The sequence below is a fragment of the Furipterus horrens genome, unplaced genomic scaffold (genome assembly GCF_987537825.1).
Source record: "Furipterus horrens unplaced genomic scaffold, mFurHor1.1.pri manual_scaffold_3, whole genome shotgun sequence".
Classification (NCBI taxonomy): Eukaryota; Metazoa; Chordata; class Mammalia; order Chiroptera; family Furipteridae; genus Furipterus; species Furipterus horrens.
In genome coordinates, this window is record NW_028327173.1 from 124,446,326 (window position 1) to 124,471,443 (window position 25,118).

The following is a 25,118-nucleotide window of genomic DNA, read 5'->3' on the forward strand; positions in this document are numbered from 1 at the left end:
CTTTCATATCATCCAAAGGTCCATCTCAAGCAGAGGGAAGAGAAGGCTGGGTGGGCCATAAATACCTTGGGGGAAATCCAAATTGATGTGTTCTCACTTTGCAAGGAGATGTGGCAAGGACAGCAAGTTTTCACCCACAAAGAAAGGACTAACAAGCAATAAACTTACTGCTCCCTCCTTCCTGTGAGGCCTGCCTGCACTCAAAAAGGAGCCACATGCTTAACCCTCAGGTACTTTCCAATGTGAGCAGTGGCTCACATTATTTCTTACAGCCGACAGCCCTGGGCTCCTCCTGGAGCCTTTACCCTCCTTACCACCAGCAATAGAGGCAGGGCGCGGTTCGCCTCAGCCATGCTGTGCATATCATGGTTCCTCTTGATCACAGGTTCCTAGTTGCAAAAAGTCTCCAGCAGATCAAGCAATATCTTCTCTGCCATTAGCATCTGCTGGTGCTGCTTCTCCCTGCATTACATCCACCTCAGTCAGTAATCGTCCACTGCATGACTAAGAAGCTACGACATAGGTTGGCTAGTGGCACAGAGACCTGATAGGCATGGCCACCCTTGAGGTGGGTACCAGTCCAATCCCAGGCTCACGTATTTTGTGTTTGGTGGAAGATGGTACAGGGTTGCATTCAATGGTTGCCTGTTTGTCTGCAGAAGCAGCATGGTACCTCTCAAACAGCTTCCTTTCCACAGTTTCCTGAGTCTGTGTCATAAAGGATCTGGCCAGTACTTTGTTTCCTCCTTTCATCATCATGTTGGTGAATTTACTGATCAATGGGTTTTCAAACACAGAGTGTGTTTTCATTGCTGGAGCAGCTTTCATAAGCTGAGTCTTCCTGAACTCCTGTTCAAACTTTTCAGTCAACTCTGCCAAAGGCTTGCAATGACATTCTTTGTCAGGTTGGGGATCCCTGTTTCAGGACCAGAGCACTTCATTTCACCTGGGTTAGCCCTGGAAGCTGCAGGCCCGCATCCCACACACCCAGCACTAGGCCTGACCACCCTGCACACAGCCTCCACCCCAGCAGCCCTGGGCATGCCTGAGTGAATGACAGAAGACCAGGAAAAGGATTCACGGGGACCTAAATTTACTCATCACCTCAGTAATCTGGGCATTAAGAGTCTCTCATTCCAAGGTCCAAAGGGAAAAGCCATAAGGAAACACCCTCCTGTTATTTACCCCAGTCTGGCATGACCCTCAGTGGCAGCACTTAGTCAGTACTTCTTAAATTAATGAAAACATAGAGTGCTAAATCACTTCAGTGCCTAAACTACCATCATTAACATTTTCTAAAAACTCATACTAGAACTATACTGTCTAGGAAAAGATAGTCTTACTTCATACTGAAAAGATTGAGCCTCACTTGAAATATCTTGCATAGCAAGTGGTGGGGTTGCTGTGTAGTTTTCAGTACATACCTCGTACAGAGAGCACCCAGTGGAGTGAGTGAGCGCAACTGGAATTCAACCTTGCTCCACTTGTCATTCAATGTGCTATTTGAGCATGTGGAGACCTCCTACCTGGTTTCCAGAGGCCAAGACAGATTTTATGGGGCGTGAAGTTTATATAATTGGGGGCAGGCCCTTTCAAGACTAAAAAATACATTAAAATTATGTATACAAAATTAGGTATGAAAGTGAATATTTATTTGAAATAAGCAGTCAAATCAAATTTAGAATAAGCTACCAAGATATCACAAATCCATAAGAATAACATAGTGTTCATATTACATAACTGCCTAACACACCTCTTTAATACTCTTCCTTCTACTTTTTGGCTGCAGAATACTTAAGTGGTTCTTTGGCATGTGGATATTCAGTTTTCCCAGAACCATTTGTTGAATTGGCTGTGCTTTTCCCATTGAATGGCCTTGGTGCCATTGTTGAAAATCAATTGGCCATATATAAGGGTTTATTTGGGGGCTCTCGAGGCTGTTTCATTGGTCTATATCCTTATCCCAGTACCCCCGTTTAAGTTACTGTAGCTTTGTATTGTTTTGAATCAGAAAAGGAGGCTTCCAACTTTGTTCTTTTTCACAACTCTTTTGGCTATTCAGAGTCTTCTGAAAGTCCATGTTTTTCACTTCAAATTCCAAATCAGGACTATAGTGGTGAAGATAATTTAACTATACACATAAATCCAAATGGATCTTGCTGAATTCAAACAATATGCATTTCAAATCAACTTCACCTTGATTGTATCCAAGAATTGCTCAAGGCCATAATGACACCACCCCAACCGAAGGGAGGTGTGATGGATGAAAAGTTGAATTGGAATGGGAGAGACCTCAGTGGTAATAATATCTTCCTTTAGCAAATTTTACAAAGGTATGTACCCATATGAACACACATCTAGGGCCCCATGGGAGTGATATACCCTGAAATTTAGCTTCACAGTGGCTCTCGTTGTTGTCATGCTTTTACAGAAATAGGAAAGATGATTTAAAGCAGAAAGAACTAGAATAGAGAAGGCTTTATGGGGACATAGAACAACCATCAAATACCATCATCTAGAAGTTGGATTAGGATTTAGCTGAGTGGGACTATGTTGAAGATACTGAATTTATTTGTTTTAATCTCTAAGCACGATTGATTTAATAATCTTATCTTGGAATCCAAACCACACCAAAGCAGCTACGTAGAAGGTAAGAAATAAACCCAGTCAATCATCTGAATATATCAACTACACAATCTTGGATAGCCAGATATACAGACAAAGCTTTTGGCTCCTCAGTTTAGAAGATTATCAGTGAGAAAACTACCGTCTTTATTTGTATCTTTTTATTTGTCTGTCTCTCCTCATTGTTCTCAAGTTTCTTATATCCCCAGAATCCAGCTCAGCACCTAGCCTATACTGGCTGTATATAGGAGGTACAAATATGTGTTTTTTGAATCAGTGAAGGAATCAAGAAAAGTTTAGATTATGAATCCACAATTGTTATTTAGCAATTATTATCCACAAAGCATTATATGGAAAAACTTATCTCTTATCCCTTAGGAATCACATTACATTTTAAGAAAGTAAGGATTATAGTGAGAAAATGATAATTAATTCAAAGGAATTGAATGGCTCTAAGTGAAATAATAGATTATTAGAAGTTGCTTGACCACCAGTTTCTGGCCAATGTCACATTTGCTCATTTGTCTGAAGCCTGCAGAGTGCAGATGTTCCATGACTCTTTTAGTTAAAAAAAGAATCATTCCTTCGACAACTTGTGTACCCTACCACATGGCAGCACTGCGCTGTTCCTTAGTAATACACTAAGACTGACATGTCCCTTTTATGTGGAGTTAATAGTCTGAGAGAACTAGATACACACAATCACAAGGTGGAACTGGGATTCAGCTGCACCATTGAGCAGCTGCTAATATTCTCTTACTGTTAAGGGTATCCTGACCCCAATTTCCAACGGAGCTCTCTACCAACAATATCTACTCAAAATAGCATCAGATCCACAGGTTGAGAACTCAGTCCTGTAAGACTATCCTCACCTCACAATGCCCTTCAGCTTCAAATGCCAGTGGCAAGCCCAGGCTGTCATTTAGGTTCCACACCCAAAGGCTATTGATTGGAGGTTTCAATGACCCTATTCTCGGGTTTGTTTAATTTGCTAAGGTGACACAAAGAACTCAGAGAAGCATTTTACTCACTAGATTACCAGTATATTACAAAAGGATAACTCAGAAACAGCCAAATAGAAGAGATGCATAGAAGAAGGTATGTGGGAAGGGGCATGAGGCTTCCATGCCCTCTGTGGGGTGCTACTATCCCATCATCACCTGCACATGTTCATTAACCCAGAAACTCTCCAAATCCAATTCTTTTGGGTTTTTATGAAGGCTTCATTACATAAGTATGATTAAATAAATCACTGGCCATTGATGATTGAACTCAATCACCAGCCCCTGTGCCCTCCCCAGATGTTGGCGGCAGGATTGCAAGTTCCAACCCTCTGATCACATGGCTGTTTCCACTGGCAACCAGCCCCTGTCCTTAGGTGCAGTCCAAAAGTCACCTCATGAAAAAAACAAAAGACATCTTTATAGCTCTTATTACTTAGGGAATTCCAAGGAATTTAGAAGCTCTTTGCCAGAAACGGGGGAAATACCGAATATATATTTCTCACAAATCACAGTATCACAATTGTTAAGTTGCTTGGGGCTATGTCTCATGCAGTTTGCAGGTGGCAGCAGCTGCCCAGGTGAGGTCATCTGCGATCCCATCTGGAAATGAGCTATAGATAGCAGTTAGCATGGTCAGAGTGTCCTGTGGCCCTTGGATGCTGACCTGGGACTCTAAATCAGGGAGAAATTGAGAACTGTAATGAAAGAATTTTAGGGGAATTGTTGTTAGGAACTGAATGTTTGTGCCTCCCCAAAATTTATATGTGAAAACCCTAATCTCAATGTGATGATATCTGAAAGTGGGACCTTTGGGAAGTATGTAATTAGGGTGGCATCCTCAGGAATGGGATTAGTACCCTGATAAGAAGCTGGAGAACTAGCTAGCTGACTTCCTGTCATGTGAGGACGCAGTGAGAAGGCAGTCATCTGCAACCAGGAAAAGTGCCCTCACTAGAACCTGAGCATGCCAGCGCTCTCCTCTCAGGCTTCCAGCATCCAGAACAGTTAGAAAAAAATTTATGTTGTTATAAGCGACCAGTTTATGGTATTTTTGTTACATCAGTCACAAATGCCTAAGATAACTGCTCTTAAATTTTCTTCAATTTTACCTCTTTTTGTGTCTCAAGTTTTGACTTTCAAATATTAACCATGCTTAGTCAGTAGACATGCTGTTTATTAATGAGAAATAAAATACTAAAAGCCAAAACTCAGCCCTTGCCAGTGAGGATTGGTAGGTTGGACATGCAATTCCCGGTCAGGGAACATGTCTAGGTTTTGGGTTCAGTCCCAGGTCAGGACGCATACAACAGGCAATCAATCAATGATTTTCTCATATCACTGTGTTTCTCTCTCTCTTTCTCCCCCTCTTCCCCTCTCTTAAATAAGTAAATAACAACCGAAGTTCAACTGGCTAAAGCAATGTCAATCTAAATCTCAGATATATTGTACTAAGAGTGGGACTATGAATAGTGAATGATAGTAAAAATAAAGCAACATGAAAATAGATATTGATTATTTGGATTAGGTAGAAAAGAGACAGTGACGTTTTATTTCTTATAATGTGCTATAGTCAGTAAAACGGATGTTTAAGTGTTTTAGTATTATAAACTTTAATATTGTAAAGAGAAAAATTTAACATGTAGCACCAAAAACTATAGATGTTTGTTATGTTTAAAAGAGACGAAAAGAGGAAGTTGTCACTGAAGTTTGTCAGAACAAAAGGTGCCATTAGTGGGAGGTGGTGTGGCTGGGACGGTGCACACAGGCTTGGGCAAAATATGGCCTGGGTTGGAATCCTAGCTCTGCCCCTTTCTAACTCTCAATTTTGAGCATGCAAGTTAACCTCTCTGTGCCTCGGCTTCCTCGTCTGCATAGTGGAGAAGAAGTAAGATAATATTTTACTCTCTATTACATATGTAATCTCCTATTCCTACTTTAATTATATTAATTTGGTGTTGCAAGGAGTAACTTAGTTAATTCATTTGATACACCTGGCTCAGTACCTGGCACTTTGTAAACACTCAGTAAACTCTCAAAAGAATATCTTTCAGATTTTACTGATATTTTCACCTGGTTCTATAAACTCAGAATGTCACTTTTTCTAAGATGAGTTTTTAAAGACCACTATTATTACCGTAAATATTGAGTGCCAATTACTACATCATAAAGTGGGTAAGAGCATCTAAGTACACTATAAGGCAACATTCAGCATTTAATCCAAAAGGGCAATCCTAGACCCTCTTGCAATTTTTTCCACATAGTAATTTGTTATTAGGTTCATCTGGAGGTGCCATTTGTGAGACCCCACACAACCAAACCATTAATCAGAATTAATCACGGAAGTAAGGTAAAAAGCCCATGGCAAGCCCAGGGCCAGAACAGCCTGTTACACAATCAGAATGCATTAAAATCATGGACAGATAATTTCTTGTAAAGGCTGCGGGGGAAGGGAGAGAAAATAAGCAAACATGTTTTAAAGATCGTAGACAATATGCTCTTCAAATGAACCTAATTTAATGCCTCTTGCAAGGTCAGATCAAGGGTGAAGAAATGAGAATTGGCCAAACACTAAAGCAATTTCCAGCTAAATAAAAAGCCAGATATTCTTTTCTTCGCTGACAACAGAAAATATACTGAGAGACATGGAGGGTTGATCATTGATACCAAAAATGTACTTTCCATTCTTTGAGGCATATAAAGTCTCTTCTTTTATCCATTTTCTATTTTTCCTCATATTGCCATTCTCTGTTTTTGTCAATGACCTTTTTTCAATCCAACTCAGCCTCTGTCTAATGGCCTGAAGAGGACTTCTTCACATGATAGAAAGCTTTAGATTTAAGATCCCCCTCCTTCATTAGAGGGAAAAGTGAACAGCCCCTATGTGCTGGGTGTTAATGAATGTGAAGAAAGATTTTTTTTTTTTGTATGTGTTTTACACATTATGTTCTTGACTCCTAGAGGTGCTACAATAAATTGCCACGCTTCATTTACAAGGAGCCATAACAGAAGCAAAATGAGAATCTGGCGACAAATTGCTTCTCAGTCACCCTGGGTCAGGCTGTTGGTGCTAATGAGAAGAGGGGCTCTAATTTTAAACTCCTCCTCAACCAAGCCATTCCTGCATTAATGTTCGCTGTTGTAAATTGTAAAGTCAAATGAAGGAGCACTGTTGAAAATTAACCAGTATTTTTATCCTTTGAGTACCCAATAGAGCATATTTTGGCTTCTGTAGCTGGTGGTTATCGAAGGCGGCTCAGTTTACATGGGGGGTGGGGTGGGCGGTGGCAGCCTCCTGCGTGGATTCGCTCCTCTTCGACACAACACCCCTCTCCTAATTCCTTCTCCGGTTACACTCAAGCCTGCCTTCCACTTTCACAACGAAAAATCCACGGGCAGGAGTAAGTAGTGTAGGTTTTCAACAAGATTATAATGTGACCTGTAGCACCAGTGTTCGAAACCGGTCTCTTTGTGGGTCCTTTTTGCAAGATACTGTATACAGACATTAAAAGTCAGAGACTTACACCACCCACTCAGTGCTGCTGCATGCTTAATGCTCTGTAATTGTGTATATGGAGGGAGAGCCAGTAAATCACGGGCCCTGCGATGGCTGCGGGCGCTTTGCCACTGGAAGCCTGAAGCAGGATTTGAACAAATAATGAAAAAACAGTGCAGCACCTGCCTCACACAAAATACTTCCCTAATCCCACATTTTCCAGTTTATAAACTCAAATAGCAGGCAAAAAAGCTGTGATGATAAAGGAAGATGTTTTATTTAAGTGTGCAGGATTTTGGTCCCACATGGGTGTCCAGGCAACAATTCAAAATTCAGGTTTGTTTTCTGGGGGTCGTTTGGTCATGTGTTTCAAGCCAGTATTAATGAAACGAAGTTCCCCTGTGTGTAAAGTGTCTGTCCGGGTGCTTCTTCCACAAAATCACTACATAAAATACAAATTAACCACACTACCCTAGTCTAATCATTGTAATCAGTTATGTTTTCATGTGTACATTAGTGATATATAAGGCTGTTGTAGTTCTTGTGTGTGGTTTAATTGCTTGTTTTTGCATATCTTGTGTGATTGATGATGTTCTAGAAATCTTTTCCCCTAAAGGAGACTTTGTAAATTACTTTGTTTAGATGCTAATGATTGTATTTCATTAGTGGCCCTCTCATCCAGAATCATCTTTAAATGAATGAATATGCCATAATTAAAAATCTGAATTATGAATTACTTTGAAAGGAGACAACATTGTCCCGATTTCCCACTGCGACACAGTGTTATTTCAATTATGTAAATATGTTTAATCATTCCCCTTTTGTTTTTCTAATTATTTAATATTAATGTTGCTTTACCCCTTTATTGCTACAAGAAGGGATATGGCGTCTTAAATGAGAGTACTTAGACAAGTGATACACAGATGACTAGATTAAAGCAGACATTTATCAGAATGCATAACCCATTTCAAAAACAAACATGCTATTAACATTCATACTAATATAGCAATACTGGCTATAATTGCACTTCATGAATGTTTTGTCTACAAATCTAATCTATTCACAATGAACAATTTCCAATTATTGTTTTGTTTTTTTTCTTATAGAAGTCTAAAACCCCTAGTGAAACTTTCAGATATCTTGAGGTATACATTTGAACCAACCATAAGACGACCATTTTTCTACAGTAGGAAACTTGCAGCTGCTCAAGTACTACTAGACTTGACATATTGAAATTTCACCTAACCACATTGAGCCTTCAAAAACTGAAGTCAAATAAATATTAGGAAATATTAGAAAATTTATTCTTCCACTCAACAGCTTCCCTTATAAGCATGAACCCAGCAGAGGTGAGCTCCAGAGTGGTCACAGTCAACTTTATATATTTAGACTTCAGGCATCTTTGTCAAACCAACATCACAAATCTGATTTGTTCTTCAGAAAACAGTGCACTGACTTCAATTTAATGCAGCTAGACTACATAGGAGTATGTTCCTCTACCATTTAGAAATTTAGATATTTTCAGTATTATTGCTAACTGACTCTTAACACGTAAGAGCCTTAATTATGTTGGCTTAGTATTTTATACTTAAATATTATTATTGTAAACTAACAGTGGGAAGTGCTACAACTTCCCCCATGTTTCTTTCTTGTCAATGTTACAATAAAATATGTTAATGTTGATTGACTTGTGAAGTTTTATTAATTATATTACTAATATTAAGATTATGATTAAAATGCAGGGGCAGGCAAAAGTAGGTTTATAGTTGTTCATATGGAAAAAGACATGCAGGTTATAATTATTACTGTAGCTTAATTAACTCAAAAGAATGTCACAGTGACACAGTAAACTTACTTTTGCCCACCCCTGTATTTGGTCTTTCTTTACATATTAAAAGAGTGAGCAATCTTTAAAGACCTCTTTTCCAAACCACTATTTTTTTCTAATTTGAATCCTTAACTTTAGCGACCATGGAGACAAAGGCAGGGCTTAATATTGTACCCGGGTATAACCTGCACATGAACACAGATTACTAACTGCTTCAGCATGGACCACACATACAAAATACTCATGATGTTTAGTATTATACACAGAAAAAGAAAGTGATATTTATGTACAAGCTATACAGGAAAATGTGTAAATTATTTTCCACCTAATTTAACACATTTTATCTCTCATATTCTTTTATATCTCATTGAGAAAAAACTTATCATACTCAGAGTACAAATGATGTCCCCCTAACTAAGGGAAACCTTTCTATTAAAAATGTCATCATTAACAGGATAAAGCCATAGGTTGTCAAGACCAAGGGGAAAAAATCAAAAGTTTTGTGTAGATGTCAAGAAATTAAGTCTTTTTACTGACAACGAATTGATTTTAATGACTTTTGCATAATTTTTTTGAAATTTTCAGATAGATATAATTTTTTATTTATTTTAATTATATTTTTCCACACATCCAGCTGGAAATCCTAAAATCTCATAACACCAATGTAGAGAAAAATCCCAACAATCCCTTGAAACTAATGTTGGTGCCTACAGATACATTTTGCTTTTGATCAGTTTAATATTCTGTCAATACCTTGGAATCCACAGAGAGAAAATTCATGGGAAGACAGTGGAAGATGAAAATTCACAGAAATCTGCAGTTCTATTTTTAAATCATAATTCTACTGTATTTTTAAAAAGTAGATAATTAGGATGTGGTCTAAATATTCATTATCAGGAAGAAAGATGAGGGAAGTTTTGGGAAATCCATACCTATATCATCACCTATATTATTTGGATATTTAATTTCAAGCAAAATTGAAGAGTAAAGAAGGATCTGGATACATTCTCTTGAAGGCTGGGATTACTGCTACCCAAGACAGAAGACCAAGTTCACAGACCATGGAGTTGTGTGACAGTGACATGTCAGGTAAATCAGCCAAAGCAGGCAATGTCCCACCTAAAAGCATTTCTGTCTCTAACACAGGAGGAAATCACACTGCTTTCACTGAAGAAGCCTTAGATACACAAATGGTCCACTCAAATCCTGCTCAGACCAATTACCCTAGCAGCTTGATTTCAGCAGCTGGATGGAGACGGACAGTTAAAAACAGAAGTACACTTGTACTTATCCAAACCCGGCATTTCAGGAAGATAAGACTTGCCAATAAGCTCTTACTAGACATGCTTGAAATATAAAATAGCCACAAAAAGGGTCTTAACCTCAGATCCTGAGAAAATTCCTCCCTAGGAGTTGATAACTCCATGGGAAATTACTAAGGTAGTTCCAAGTCCAAGCACTAACTCTATTCTTCCCACCTCTACTTGTAAAGGTCAGCACAAGGCAATTATATCCTGATTAATCATTACAGTTATGGGAAAGTAAGATGGAAGGGAATCATTTTTCCCCTAAGTTTTCCTTAATTCATTGAATAAATATTTTGAGTGCCTACAATGAGGAAATCCCTCTTCTAGGGTCTTTGAGGCTACATATATGAAAAAGAACACATCCCAATTCCCCAGCTTACTAGAATATGCCTGATATTTCTTTTTCTTGTCCTATTGTAACTAAGACTGCATAATGTTGAATAGGAATGAGGAAAACAGACATCCTTGCCTTGTTCCCAATCATAGGTATACAGCATTCAGTTTTTCACTTTTAACTATAATATTATTGGTAAATTTGTGTGTGTGTAAATGCCTTTCATCAGGTTGAGGAAGAACACTTCTATTCTTAGTTTGCTAAGAGTTATTATCATAAATGATTGCTGTATTTTTTCAAATGCTTTGACTTCCTTAATTGATAAAATTATGTAGATTTTCTTCTTGAGATTGTCAATATAATGCAATATATGGATTGATTTTCAAATATTGAGTCAAACTTGCATTCCTAAAATTAATACCACTTGGCTGCCATATATTATTATTTTTGAATATTGCTAAATTCAATTTGTTAATTTTTTGTTAAGATTTTTGCAGGTATGTTCATGAGAGGTATTGGTCTATAGTTTTGGGGGTTTTTTGTTTGTTTTTGTAGTACCTTTGTTTGATTTTACTATCAGGTAATGTTGGCATAATAAAATAAGCTGGGAAGTGTTTTAACTTCCTCTATTTTTCTGGAGGAGATTGTATAGAATCGGTGCCAATTCTTTTTTAATTGGTTGCAGAATGTGCCAGCAAAACCAACTGGGTTTAGAGATTTCTTTTACAGAAGTTTTCAACTGTAAATTCAATTTGTTTAATAGTTATATAACTATTGAGGTTATCTAACTGGGGTAAGCTTGAGGAATTTGTTATTTTAAGAATACTCCATTTCATCTAATTTGTTGAATTTATATGAGTGGAGATTTGTTATATTCCTCTATTTTCCTTTTAATGTTTGCAGGGTCTGTAGTGATGTCTCTTTTTATTCCTGGCATTGGTAATTTGTATCTTTTTTCTTTGGCAGTCTTGCTAAAGATTTTTTTCTTTATTATATTTTTTTCCATTACCATTTACCCCCTTTATGCCCCTCCCACCTGCAATCACCACACTGTTGTCCATGCCCATGAGTCCTTTTCCTTTTTTACTCAATGTGCCCACTCCCTAAACTCCCCCCTCCAACAGCTGTTACCCTGCTCTCTATCTGTGAGTCTGTCTCTGTTTTGGTTATTAGTTCAGTTTGTTCATTAGATTCCACAATGAGTGAAATCATATGGTATTTGTTTTTCTCTGACTGGCTTATTTCATTTAGTATAATGTTCTCCAGGTCCATCCATACTGTAACAAAGGGTAAAATTTTCTTCTTTTTTATGGCTGAGTAGTATTCCATTGTGTAAGTTTCCCATAGTTGATTTTTCCACTCATCTATTGATGGGCACTTGGGCTACTTTCCTATCATGGTGATGTAAATAACACTGCAAAGAACATAGGGGTTTATGTTCTTTTGAATTAGTGATTTGGGTTTCTTCAGACATATTCCCAGAAGTGGGATTGCTGGATCAAAAAGCAGATCTGTTTTTAATTTTTTGAGGTATCACCTTAGTGCTTTCCACAGTGGCTGCACCAATCTGCATTCCCACCAACAGTGCAAAAGAGTTCTCTTTTCACCACATCCTTGCCAGAACTTGTTTATTGACTTATTGATGATAGCCATTTTGACTGATGTGAGGTGATATCTAATTGTGGTTTTAATTTGCATTTCTTAATGATTAGTTACATTGAGCATCTTTTCATTTTTCTATTGGCCATCTGTATGTCTTCTTTGGAAAAGTGTCTATTCAGATCATTTGCCCATTTTTTAATTGGATTGTTTGCTAAACATTTTGTGAATTCCATCGATCTTTTCAAAGAATCAGCTTTTGGTTTCCTTGATTCTCTGGTATTTACTGTTTTCAATTTTAATATTATTTCTGCTTATTAAAATTTTCTTTCTTCTGATTGATTTGGATTTAATTTTCTCTTTCTCCAGTAGTCTTAAGGTAGAAGCTTACATTATTGGTTTTAGACCTTTCTTATCTTTAAATATACACACTTAATGCTAAAATTTTCTTCTAAGTGCTACTTTAGGTTCATCCTACAGTTTGTATTTCCATTTTTTTAAGTATATTTTATTGATTATATTGTTACAATAGTTCCAATTTTTTCCCCTTTGCTCCCCTCCGCCCAGCACCCCCCTTCCCCGAGAATCCCCTCCCCAAGTCCATGCCCATGGCTCACCCTTTCATATATTCTTCTTTTTTTTCAAATAATTAATTAGTTAAATATTTTAACAATTAAAAAAACAATCCCTCCCTCTCAGACTTGAGACCCTTTACAATCTTATAAAGGACAATGGACAAAGGTCTCGAGCTCCTCTAGCTGCTTCAAGCTGAACATGGTCGTCGTCCTACCTACCCTTGGGTCAAGAAATCCCTAATAAGAGTGGGGGTATGGAGGGGAGGGTGGCCTTCCCACAAGGGGAAGGATCGTGCAGACTCCAGGTTGGTTGGCTGTCTCTGGACAACGGCATGCTTGGTTTAACAGGCTGGCATCCTTGTTGTATTCTGGGGGCAACAGGGTTAAAGGACATCATTCAATCCGTAACCACTAGATGACAAAAGACAGGTATTAATATTTCAATGTCCCACGTTAGGGAAAAGAAGGGTTTCTTTGGAGGAAGGTATGCCAGGTACATCTCACCTGTCCAAAACCCTTTTGCCCATTATACTTAGTTTGGACTGAGGGAAATATTTTAGGTTTCCCCCCTCTCAGGCCTCTGGGCTCTTTCTGTCCAAGCCATTAGGATAGAAAAGAGAAACCAGTTTTAAAGTGAAGCCCACAGACCACCCCGTTCTTCACCAACCCAGTCACTTAGTTCAGCCAAACCATTGAGTCTCAGGAGGCAGCAATGCAGACAGGATTAAGTGAGGCCTATACGTACAGACAATCACTCAGGTAATGAGATCGGAGGCTTATGCCCTTTGAAAACAGAAAAAACATGTTAATTTATGTAACATAACCCCCACACAAGTTTATAGATCTGTAGGATTGTCTTATCGGAAAGACATCCAGTTGCAAGGCATTTGACATTCTTCTTGCCTGTAAATTAAACATCTTTGATAATGCCACAGACATAGTTTAACTTTCAAATGAAAACAAATTTTAAATGAAAAGAAACTTTAAAGACGGTTAGCTGCACTACTTTATAGTCTACCACTGGGCATTGTGATCTTCCTTGAATCTTGATTTTTCTCCCTAAGATTACCCTCCTTGTCATTAAAGGGACTGCATTAAGTTCATTTTTAATTTATCCTGTTCATTTGCATAAACACAACAAGAGCAGAAAATGATCACTTATGATCTTTAGTTCTGCTTTGCTGGAACTTACGCAAGGAACATTTAGGGTGACCTTCAGTATGCCCTTCAGGGCACAGAAGCTGAGCCACATACTTGACATTCAGCCTTGCCTATAAACACCTGTCTTTTCCAGGTCCTTCTGGTTTTCCATTGTGTCTTAAAGGTCCCTTCTAGCCATCTTTCAGGAAAACAACCTTTGTTCCTTCCCTGGAAAGATTGCTATGGACCGCTCATCCATCCAAGGTACCAGGCCTTTTATCTCATGGACTTTTATTACCTTTGAAGGTCAGTCCCAGTTGCTCAGGGCTTTTTGGTAACAACCAAAGCCCAAGCATGTCTCCTTTAGGCATGACATTCCAGTCAAAGTCTTAGTAAAAAAAATCGTTATTAACAACTGGTCTTATTAGTTTTATGCAAAGAAACTTAGGTCATTACTTACTTCTCTAGAATGCCAAATTCTGGAGGGATCAGATAGGGAGAAAAATATACAGTGTCAAGGAAAATCCTTGTCCTTCTAATATTCACTGAACTTGCATTTCTATTCTTTTTCTTTTTATTTTTCCCCCCACTAAAAATTTTTCTGTTTGTTTGTTTTTCCATTACAGTTGTCACACTTTTTTCCCCCTCTTGCTTCTCTGCACCCTGTCCCTCCCTTCTCCCACATTCAGTCCCCACCCAGTTGTCCATGTCGATGGGCATTTATACATGTTCTTTGACTAGACCCTTCCCCTTCTTACCACGTCTCTCCCTCCCATCTCCCCCTTTGTTACTGTTAGTTTATTCCTCGTTTATATACCTCTGGTTCTATTTTGCTCATTTGTTTGTGTTGTTCATTAGTTTCCTTTAACAGGTGATATCATAAGGTAATTTTCTTTTGTTGCCTGGCTTACTTCGCTAAGCGTAATTCTCTCTAGTTCCAATCATGTTGTTGCAAATGGTAGAAGTTCCTTCTTTCTTTCAGTACTTATTCATTGTCATTTTCCCCCTTTGTACGCATGTTCCTCTCTGTCTCTCTCTGTTTCTTCATCTTCTTAAAGCAGACCCTTTAGCATCTCTTGCAATACTGGTTTGGTGGAGATGTATTCTTTTAACCTTCTTTTGTCTTGGAAACTCCTTATTTCACCTTCCATTTTGAATGAGAGTCTTGCTGGGTAGAGTATTCTTGGTTGTAGGCCTTTGTTTTTCATTACTTGGAATATATTTTGCCATTCCCTTCTGGCTTGTAGTGTTTCTGCTGAGAAATCTGATGATAGCCTTATTGGAGCTCCCTTGTATGTTGTTAGTTGTTTCTCTCTTGCTGCTTTTAGGATTCTCTCTTTGTCTTTGAATGTTGGCATTTCTATTATGATGTGTCTTGAAGTGGGCCTGTTGGGGTTCATCTTCATTGGGACCCTCTGTGCTTCCTGGACTTGCATGATTCTTTCTCTCTTCATGTTAGGGAAGTTTTCTGTCATTAGTTTTTCAAAGAGGTTTTCTATTCCTTGCTCTTCTTCTTCTCCTTCTGGAATTCCTATGATACGGATATTATTATGTTTCATGTTGTCCTGCAGCTGTCTTAGAGCCTCTTCAGTCTTGTTCAGCCTTTTTTCATTTTGTTGCACTGTCTGTGAGTTTTGGTCTACATTGTCCTCCAGCTCGTCGTTCCGATCTTCTGCTTCCTCTAGCCTGCTTTTAATTCCTTCTACTGTGTTCTTCAATTCAGAGATCGTATTCTTCATTTCCTCCTGGCTCTTATTGATAGCTTCCATGTCCTTTTTGATGCTGGTATAATTCTCAGTAAGTTCCTTATAGTTCTTCTGGAGTTCACTGTAGTTTTTCTGGAGTTCTTTGTAGTTTCCGCTGAGCTCATTGAGCTTCTCCATAATACATGCTTTCAATTCCATATCTGATAGTTGGCTCCCCTCTATTTCATGTAGCATTCTTTCTGGGGACTCTACCTTTCCTTTCGATGGGGGGTTGTTTCTCTGTCTCCCCATTTTTGTGACTCCTATTGTTTGTTGGTACTTCTTAGAATGATCTGCACTTCCTGTGTATTTCCATTTTTATGTGTCCCAAAATATTGTCAAATTTTGACATTCATTTTTTGAGCCATTGATTATTTAGGTATTTGATTATAAATTTTCAAGTAGTTAGAGATTTTCCTATTATATCCCTGTTATTGATTCCTAGTTTGATTCTATCACAGTCTTAGAACATAATTTGTATCATTTCAATTTGTTAAAGTTTGTTTTATGATCTAGGATATAGTCTATGTTGTTGAATGGCCCACATGCACTTAAAAAACATTCTGTTTCTGTTGGTTAGAGTGTTCTATAAATGTCAATTAGATCCAGAGGTTTATGGAATTCTTCATTTTTTTTGTATCCTTACTCATTTTACATCTATTCTTCATATCTATGAAAAAGAGGAATATTGAAGTCTTCAACTATAATTGTGAATTTGTTTAATTCTCCTTTCATATGCCAGTATTTGCTTCATGTATCTGTGATCAGTTACATATACAAGGTCTGTCCAGAAGGTATCCAGCCAGGTAATATGAAAAAGAGACATTTACTTGAAGAAAACACAAGGTACAAGAAACATTGTACATAAGACAATGACACCTCAGTTCCCTTCAAAGTAGGCTCCTTGGACCTCACACAGTTCTCCCAATCTCTATCAGCTGCCCCATCATATTTTTCTGACTCTCATTGAAGATCTGAAATTTCTTTCCTTTCAAAGGTGATTATAGTTTTGGGAAAAATCCAGAAGTCCCAGTGCTCCAAATCTGGGTAGTAGGGAACTGAGACACCTGGGTGATTTGGTGTTTCACCAAAAACTCTGCACAAGACATAATGCATGAGTGGGTGCATTGTCATGATGAAGTTGCCAAGCTGTGGCCTTCTTGATTATCCAAATAGTTTCCACAGAGGAATGTTCAAGCTTAATGCAAAATTTAATGCTGACTCATTGCTCTACTCACTCAGTCAGTTTGAATGTGATGGCCACACAGTACACATGCTTACTCAATGGCATCTCTACCACCCCCACTGACTAGTACAATAGAGTCGTCATTGTTCATGCATGCGCAGTTCAGTCCACTCTCCTTGTCTACCAGGTTACATTGATGTCATGCAAAGTGTTCTCATTATATTAACAATGGCTGGACTTTTTCTGGAGGACCTCATACATTTAGTATTAGTATGTATTCATGGTGAATTAATCCTTCTAACAGTATATAATATCTCTCTTTATCCCTGTCAATCTTCTTTACTCTGAAGTCTTCTGTATTAATATATTCACTCTAGCTTTTTATTAGTGTTCTATGGTACATCTTTTTCCATCCTTTTACTTTTAACTTACATATATTATTATTAAATCAGAATTTCCTAGAGTAGGGTTGGGGAAATTAGGAAATAAGAGAATGAATAACAGAAAAAAGATCGTAAAACAGGAATTAGGGCATTTCTACTCTCTCCCTGAGCATTAGGCCTTTCCTTTACCACACCTCAAGCCAGGGATGAAAGACTTCTCCTGGAACTCTGTCTGAATTATAGTGCTCACTTCCAAGTTTCCAGGCACACTGAGTTCAGATTAGGATTTTACCAGAGAGAGAAAAATAATAAATCCACAACTAATTATATTGTACTTCAAATTCCACATTTCTCTCATCTGTCTGTTGCTGTTTAGGTTTCAAAATCTTTCAATAGTTTCCCCATACACTCTGTCCAGGTTTTATAATTCTATTCAGTGGGAGAGAAGAGACAAATATGTTTACCCCATCTCATTCATAATCATAACTCCCGCTTTGATCTTTAAAAAAAAAATGTCAGGCATCCAGTCAAGATGGAGGCATAGATAGTCACACTTTGCCTCCTCCACAAACATAGAAAGAATTACAACCAGATATCAATACAAATAACACCCAGAACTGTCAGAAAACCAAGTTGTTTGGAAGTCTGACAACCAAGGATTTAAAGAAGCTACATTCATCCAGACAGGCAAGAGGGGCAAAGTCACAGAGATGGGCAGAAATACAGTGTGATGTGGAGAGGTGGTGGCAACAGCGGTGGAATGGGAAGTCCATTCATGTATGATAGATAAATATCTGGGGAAATACCTTGGGAGGAAGTGATCCCAGCCCCAGGCCAGACCACACATCCCAGGGTTCCAGCACCAGAAAGATAAATCCCCATTATCTCTGGATGTAAAAACCACTAGGGGTTGGGGCAGCAGAAGAAACTGCCATATTTTCATTGCTTAAATGCTCCTCACAGAATTAGAATGCATGCGAACCCACCCACTCTGGTTTTCACCACCAGGGCAGCATCTGAAAGAGCACCAGTCACATATTGGAAGTAGATGGAATGACTGGAAACAGGGAGAACCCAGGGAAACCTCCAGAAGCCAGGCAGCAGCATTGTCCCCTCTTCAACCCCAACCCCCCCCCCCCCACACACACACACACATACAAAGCCACAAAGCAGTGAAGCAGGTCACCCTGCCCTGGTGAATATGTAAGGCTCTGCCCCATACAACGTAACAGGTGTGCTAAGACAGGGAGTCAAAGCAGCTCTACCTAATACATAGAAACAAACACAGGGAGGCTGCCAAATAAAGGAGACAAAGAAATATGGCCCAAATGAAAGAACAGAACAAAAATCTAGAAAAAAAAAATACAATGAAATGGAGATAACCAACTTATCAGATGCAGAATTCAAAATACTAGTGATAAGGATACTCAAAGAACTCATTGCATATGGCAACAACATAAGGTTATACTAAGTGAAATAAAGAAAAATCCACAGAGAACCAACAGTGAAGGGAAAGAAGCTGGAATTCAAATCAATGATTTGGAACCTAAGGAAGAAATGAACATTCACCAGGAACAGAAAGAAAAAACAAGAATTGAAGAAAAAAAAAAAAAAAGAAAGGATTAATAACTTCTGGGACAGCTTTAAACATACCAACATCTGAGTCATAGGGGTGCCAGAAAGAGAAGAGGAAGAGCAAGAAATTCAAAACTTATTTGAAAAAATGATAGAAGAAAACTTCCCTAATTTTGTGAAGGAAATAGACATACAAATTCAGGAAACACACCAAGTCCCAAACAAGTTGGACCCAAAGAGAAACACACCAAGACACACCATAATTAAAATATCAAAGGTTAAAGATAAAGAGAGAATCTTAAAAGCAGCAAGAGAAAAGTAGATAGTTACCTACAAAGGTATTCCCATAATAATGTCAACTGCTTTCTCAAAAGAAACTTTGCAGGCAAGAAGGGACTGGTAAGAAATATTCAAACTGGTGAAAATCAAGGACCTACAGCCAAGATTACTCTATCCAACAAAGCTATTATTTAGAATGAAAGGGCAGATAAAGCGCTAACAAGACAAGGTAACGCTAAAGGAGTTCATCATCACCAAACCATTATTACACGAAATGTTAAAGGGACACATTTAAGAAAAAGAAGATCAAAACTATTAACATTAAAAAGGCAACAAATTTGCAACTATCAATAACTGAATCTAAAAAAAAAAAAACCTAAGCAAACAAGCAGAACAGGAACAGAATAATAGGTATGGAGATCATTTGGAAGGTTATCAGTGGGGAAGGGGAAGGGAGAGAATGGGGAAAATGGTGCAGGGATTAAGAAGCATAATCGGTGTGAACAAAATAGACAGGGGGATGTTAAGAATAGTATAGAAAATGGAGAAGCCAAAGAACTTACATGCACAACCCACAGACATGACCTAAGGTGGGGGGGGATTGTTGGAGGGAAAGGGGATACCAGGTAGAAGGGGACAAAGGGAGAAAAATTGGGACAACTGTAACAGCATAATCAACAAAATATACTTTAAAAAATGTCAGACATGAAAGTGGTTTATATAACTGCTACCCATATGTCACTGGTCAGAATTCAGTCTATATTCACTATTTTCAGAATCCCTTACTTCTGCTGAGAAAATCAAGACTGAAAAATGTAATTTTTATATCCAGGAGGAAAAAAAACACTATGGTGAAAGCACAGGATTTTTCTCTACCCTTTTGATTATTGAAATATTTTATTCTTCTTTCCACATGAAAACACCCTACTCCAAGGAAGAAAATCCCAAGGTCCATCCAAGTGCAGAATCTAGCTCAAAATCCAGGCTCTCCAGGTGGTATCAGTCTTCCCTTTGGGGCTCCCTTTGGGCTGGTAATCATGATTAAAAAGACAGTTCTCTGCTTCCACCACATCTGCTATACAATAAGACAGCAAGAACATGATACCCATGATAAATACCATCATATATATATCAAATATAAGGAGATATACAGCATTCTCTGGTCCTTAGCAATTCTTCAAACCCTACTGGTAAAAACTGTGAAGACATTTCCCGCCCCCCAGTGCCTTGCATCCTTCAAGAAAGTAAGATTTCTTAATTAGGGCCTGATGCTTCACTCTGGGAAGAAGGAGCTCCTTTGTCCATTTTTCTTCCTTTTGTACCTGGCAAGTACATTCTGCACCTTTAGCAGATAGGTTTGTACTCACCAGCATATCAATGCTAGAAAGCGAATAGTGTGTGTAATCTTAAATGATACTGATTAATCTGAAATAGGACTTCCAAAGTGCAAGAAAACTTTTATTCTGATAAAGCATTTATCTCAGCAACTCAAAGGTTAACTGTGTATTTGTGTGTCTGTATATATCTTCAAAAGAAGAAATGCATTTGGTTTTAAAAACCTTTCCACAATTTTGAGCCTACAGTTTTACATCAGCATTGAAAGAATTTGATTGGTTGAAACAAGCATTTAGGTATTCATCTTAAAATCTAAGACATAAACATTTCTGCTTGAAAATTATTTTATAGAAAGAAAAAAGTTCTATAATGCATTATTGGTTCAGCTTCAGATAGTATTCATTCATATTACTAGTCTTTTACTCTTCTAAATATATGAAAATTTTCTAAAGAGCATAAAATATATGGATTTTCCACTTATTTTCATTTATTGCTCTTTTTTATTTTAATGAATATTTGAAATAAATGCTTTGTATTCTGTAAATCACTTTCTTGCAGTTCACATCTTCTATACTGTTTATTATGTGCCACATCATATTAGGTCTAAATGCTAGTGAGTGACCGACATGGTTTTACATAATCTATCTCTAATGCAAAATCAAATTAATGTGTAGTAGTTATAAAAATGGTGCTTTTTATATTGTCTTCTTTTACTGTCTCTATGCAAAAACTAGAGATTTAAGTTCTTCATTGTCCCAAGTGAGTATAGTTTTGACTTTACAATCAGGCAAAAACACATATACTCAATATAAAAAGAGGAACCAGAAGAAGCAGATTCTCTCTCATGCACTGATGACCTACTTCACTGTATATGATGGAAAGTTGATTTCTCTTATACTCTCTTAGCTCAGGAACGTGGAAAAGTGAGGAAGGGCATTGATAAAGAGAACAGAGAAAAGGCAATGACATTTTTGTAACTGGCTAAAGTGTCCCTGGTTATATTTTTAAAACTCATGAACAAATCACTTATTAATACTAATCGGCTGACTGAGCTTCTAAGAATTTTCTGAATCAATTTATTAATCCATGCAGCCATCAAAATGGTGTTTGTGTTAATGGAAAATAAAGCTAAATCCAACTATCTATACAATTATGTAGGGAAAAAAATAGAAAATATTTTATGGCCTAAGAAAAGTATTCCTATAACCAAGGTTTAATCCCACAGTGAGAATATTATGATTTTATCCTCTATTGTTATTTAAAAGTACATCTTGAGTAGGAGATAATAAAAGTGTCTTATATTTGCACAACATTTGATACCTTTTTTAGTATTTTTATATATCCTAAATAATCTTGTAAGGTCAGGAAGACCTTCCATCTTGCGGCACACATTCTAGAATATGGGAATCTCAGACTCAGAGAAGCTAAGTGGCACAGCTAGTCACGGAGGGCTCAAAGTGGTCCTATGTTCTACTCAGTGCTCTGTCCCCACGCCCCTGCTACCATCAGCATTATTCTGCTACCATAAATGTAAGGTCTTACTGCTAAACAAATCCTAGTATACAAGTATTGAAATAAGTTGACTTGACCTAATAAATCCCTGGTACCGTTTACATTCTTTTTTAAGATAGATTTGAATTTGTTTTTAAAATAAAAAAATTATCATTTATACCTCAAGTTTTTATTTAAAAATTGACATAGTTAAAGTGTTTTTAGAAACTGAAAATCTATCTCATTCTCCAGCCCATTTATACACTTGACTTGTGTAGTGTTGGAGCAGTCTTCTAATTCCTTTAAGCCTTGGTTTTCTCACCTGAAAAATCAAAGTAATACTAATAATGCCTCTCACAGGGCTGCCATGAGGTTTAAATGCAACACTGATTACTAGGCATTTAGCTCAGTGCTTGGTAGCAAGTGATAGAACCAGAATTTAACTGAAGTTTTTCTTGCTCTAAACCAAATGCTTAACTCCACATTATAGCATCTAGTTCATTGGCACATATTAAGACATAGAATAGAAAAGTAGAATATAGCATACGAAACTAAAATACTTTTACAATTTGAGCCATTGTAGATGTTTGAGCAGAAACAAAAATGTTAAAATAAGAAATCTAGGAAAATAATTTTGGAGACATACATACATAGGATAGAGTGAAAAAATAGTGTAAGAAGTTTGGTTTGTTAGAAAAATACTAATTCACTTTTCTTAATTACTGCTAATATAATCAAATAATTATGAACAAATTTTTCATAGCATGACAATATTTCCGAATTTTGTAATAAATCAAATTAATTCAGAGCCTTCCTTAATTGTCAATTCTTGCCTTTAGTATTGGTTCATGAGGCTCTTTCTACAAGAAAACTAAGGAGAAAATGAACAAACCACCAGAGATAGCTCACAAAAAGAAAAATCAGTTTTGTAGATGGCCTTGATTTAAGAAATCAACTTCCATGAGAAAAGTAAAAATGCAATAAAAAACTGGAACATTGATACCTAAAGATCACTTCTGTGTTAATATTTTAAAAGTAGGTTTATAATTAAGTTAAAAGATTTAGCTTTATTTTTAATATTTAATGAACTTTATTTTTATCTTTAATTTTAATGAATCTTTATTTTAAAATACTAACTTAAAACTATAATGCTATATCTACTTGAGTGAAAGTGACTGTAGTAGCAATTAAATAACAATAACTAAACTAAAAAGAGATTATCAAAATTACTTTAGAGAGAGAACAATGCATCTGTTCTGTCTGGTTGTGGGTGTTCAGGACCTAGCTACTGTGGAAACTGAATCAAACCCGCAGGTGACCATGGATTCTTGAACTCTGACTGCGTGACCCTCCTCCTTCCAGAGGACCCTGATGACCCAGGGGACCCCTGACACTTTTAGGGCTCTGTGGGCTGTGGGAGCAGCAGGAGCAAAAGGGCGGCTTGGGAAAGGCTGGAACTTGGACTGCACTGTGGCCAGCATTTTCCTGTTGCGATCATTTTCTTTCCTTAGCTCCTTGAGCTCTCTCAGCCGACACAGCAGCCACACAGGTTTCTAGGGCCCCTTTCGCATGGAAGGTGGTCTCCTTTCGGTTGTGGGTAGTGCTTCTCTCTAACTCCTTGACCATGTCTCCCACCATCTTCCTGTAGAGTGGAGAGTCTGATATGTGGAGCTCATGTTTCTATACACGTTGAGAAGTTTCTTCTCCATTTCTAAGTAGCTCATTTCCTCCTCAAACATTTTTTACTGAAGTTGCGTTAAATGGTCTTCAGGGGATTCAGACAGAATCTGAAGCTTCAGCTTCAGCCACTGAACCTCACATTCTGGGTGTGAATTTTCACGCTGCAATGATGCTTCCTTCACGGCTAACAGCACAAGGGCTGCAATGTGGGAGGACTGGCCTCCACCCCTGCGGCCTGCGGGAGTCCTCGGCTTGTCATTGGTCCAACAATTTTTACATCTTCCACAGACTTCCTGGTGGGCAGAACACCTTTTGCCTAGAGTCTTCACACTTCTTAGAGTGTGCTCTCTTTACGATCAAAGACACCGCCACCACAGCAGAGATCCCTGGATCACCCAGGGGAATGCACGGAGACCTGGGACCTGTCTCAGGTTTTCAGAAATCAGCAGCAGAACATTGCACAGGTGCTCCAGGAACTGCTGGAAGGCGGATGCCATAGCAGACAGCAGGCCCTCCATGGCTGGTCGGGCTCATAGCTCTGCCTCCGAGTGCCAGTGTCCTGTGGGTCACAAGTCACCACTCAGAACCCTGCAGAGTTCCATTTCTAAGGTAAACAGATACCTAGCAACCAGGGCAGATAAGTTGGGCTGGGAGAGGGGCAGCTAGCAGCTTCTACAAAACAGTTTTCCTTAACTTTACTCTGAAAAAGAAAGTGATCTCATGTATACAGGCACTGGGGCAGGTGGAGATTGCAGGCTGGAGCAAGTAGAATTCACATATAGGCCTATGCCTTTGCCTCCCCAAAGTGTCCCTTACTATTAACACCTTGCCTTAGTGGGGCACATTTGTTAAACTTGATGAGCCAATATTGTTACGTTATTATCAATTAAAGTCTGTAGTTTACATTTGGGTTCACTCTTTGTGTTGTATAGTTTTATGAGCTTTGGCAAATGCATCATGTAATGTATGCACATTACAATATCATGCAGAATAATGTCAGAGCCCCTCAAAACCCCCTGTGTCCCACCTATTCATCCCTCCCTCTCTTCTCTTGAACCTCTGGAAACCACTGATAACTTTTCTTATTCTGAGAGCTGCTTTGTCTGATATTAATAGAGCTACCCTTGCATTCTTTTTTTTATTTTATTTAACTTTTCAATTACAGTTGGCATTCAATATTATTTTATATTAGTTTCAGGTTTATAGCATAGTGGTATAAAGACATGTATATAATTTATGAAGTGCTCCCCCTGATAAATCTAGTATCCATCTGACACCATACCTAGTTATTAGAATATTACTGACTATACTCTATATACTGTACTTTACATCCTCATGACTATTCTGTAACTACCAATTTGTACTTTTTTTTTTTAACTTAACAAGGATTTATTCACAGGAATACATGTAAGTAGAGAAAAATAACAGAAAAGCTAAACAAATGAAATGAAGAGGATCCAAATCAACTTTCACTCTGTAGCTTTTTACTTGCACCCTGTGTGCATATATCTAGGGCACAGAGGGCCACCAACATGCGCC

The 25,118-nt window shown here is 37.9% G+C and overlaps 1 pseudogene; it reads right to left on the reverse strand.

Moving 5' to 3' along the window:
- Positions 1 to 266: 266 nt before the first annotated feature.
- LOC150015868 (small ribosomal subunit protein uS7m pseudogene) lies at positions 267 to 23,380 on the reverse strand (annotated as a pseudogene).
- Positions 23,381 to 25,118: the final 1,738 nt, after the last annotated feature.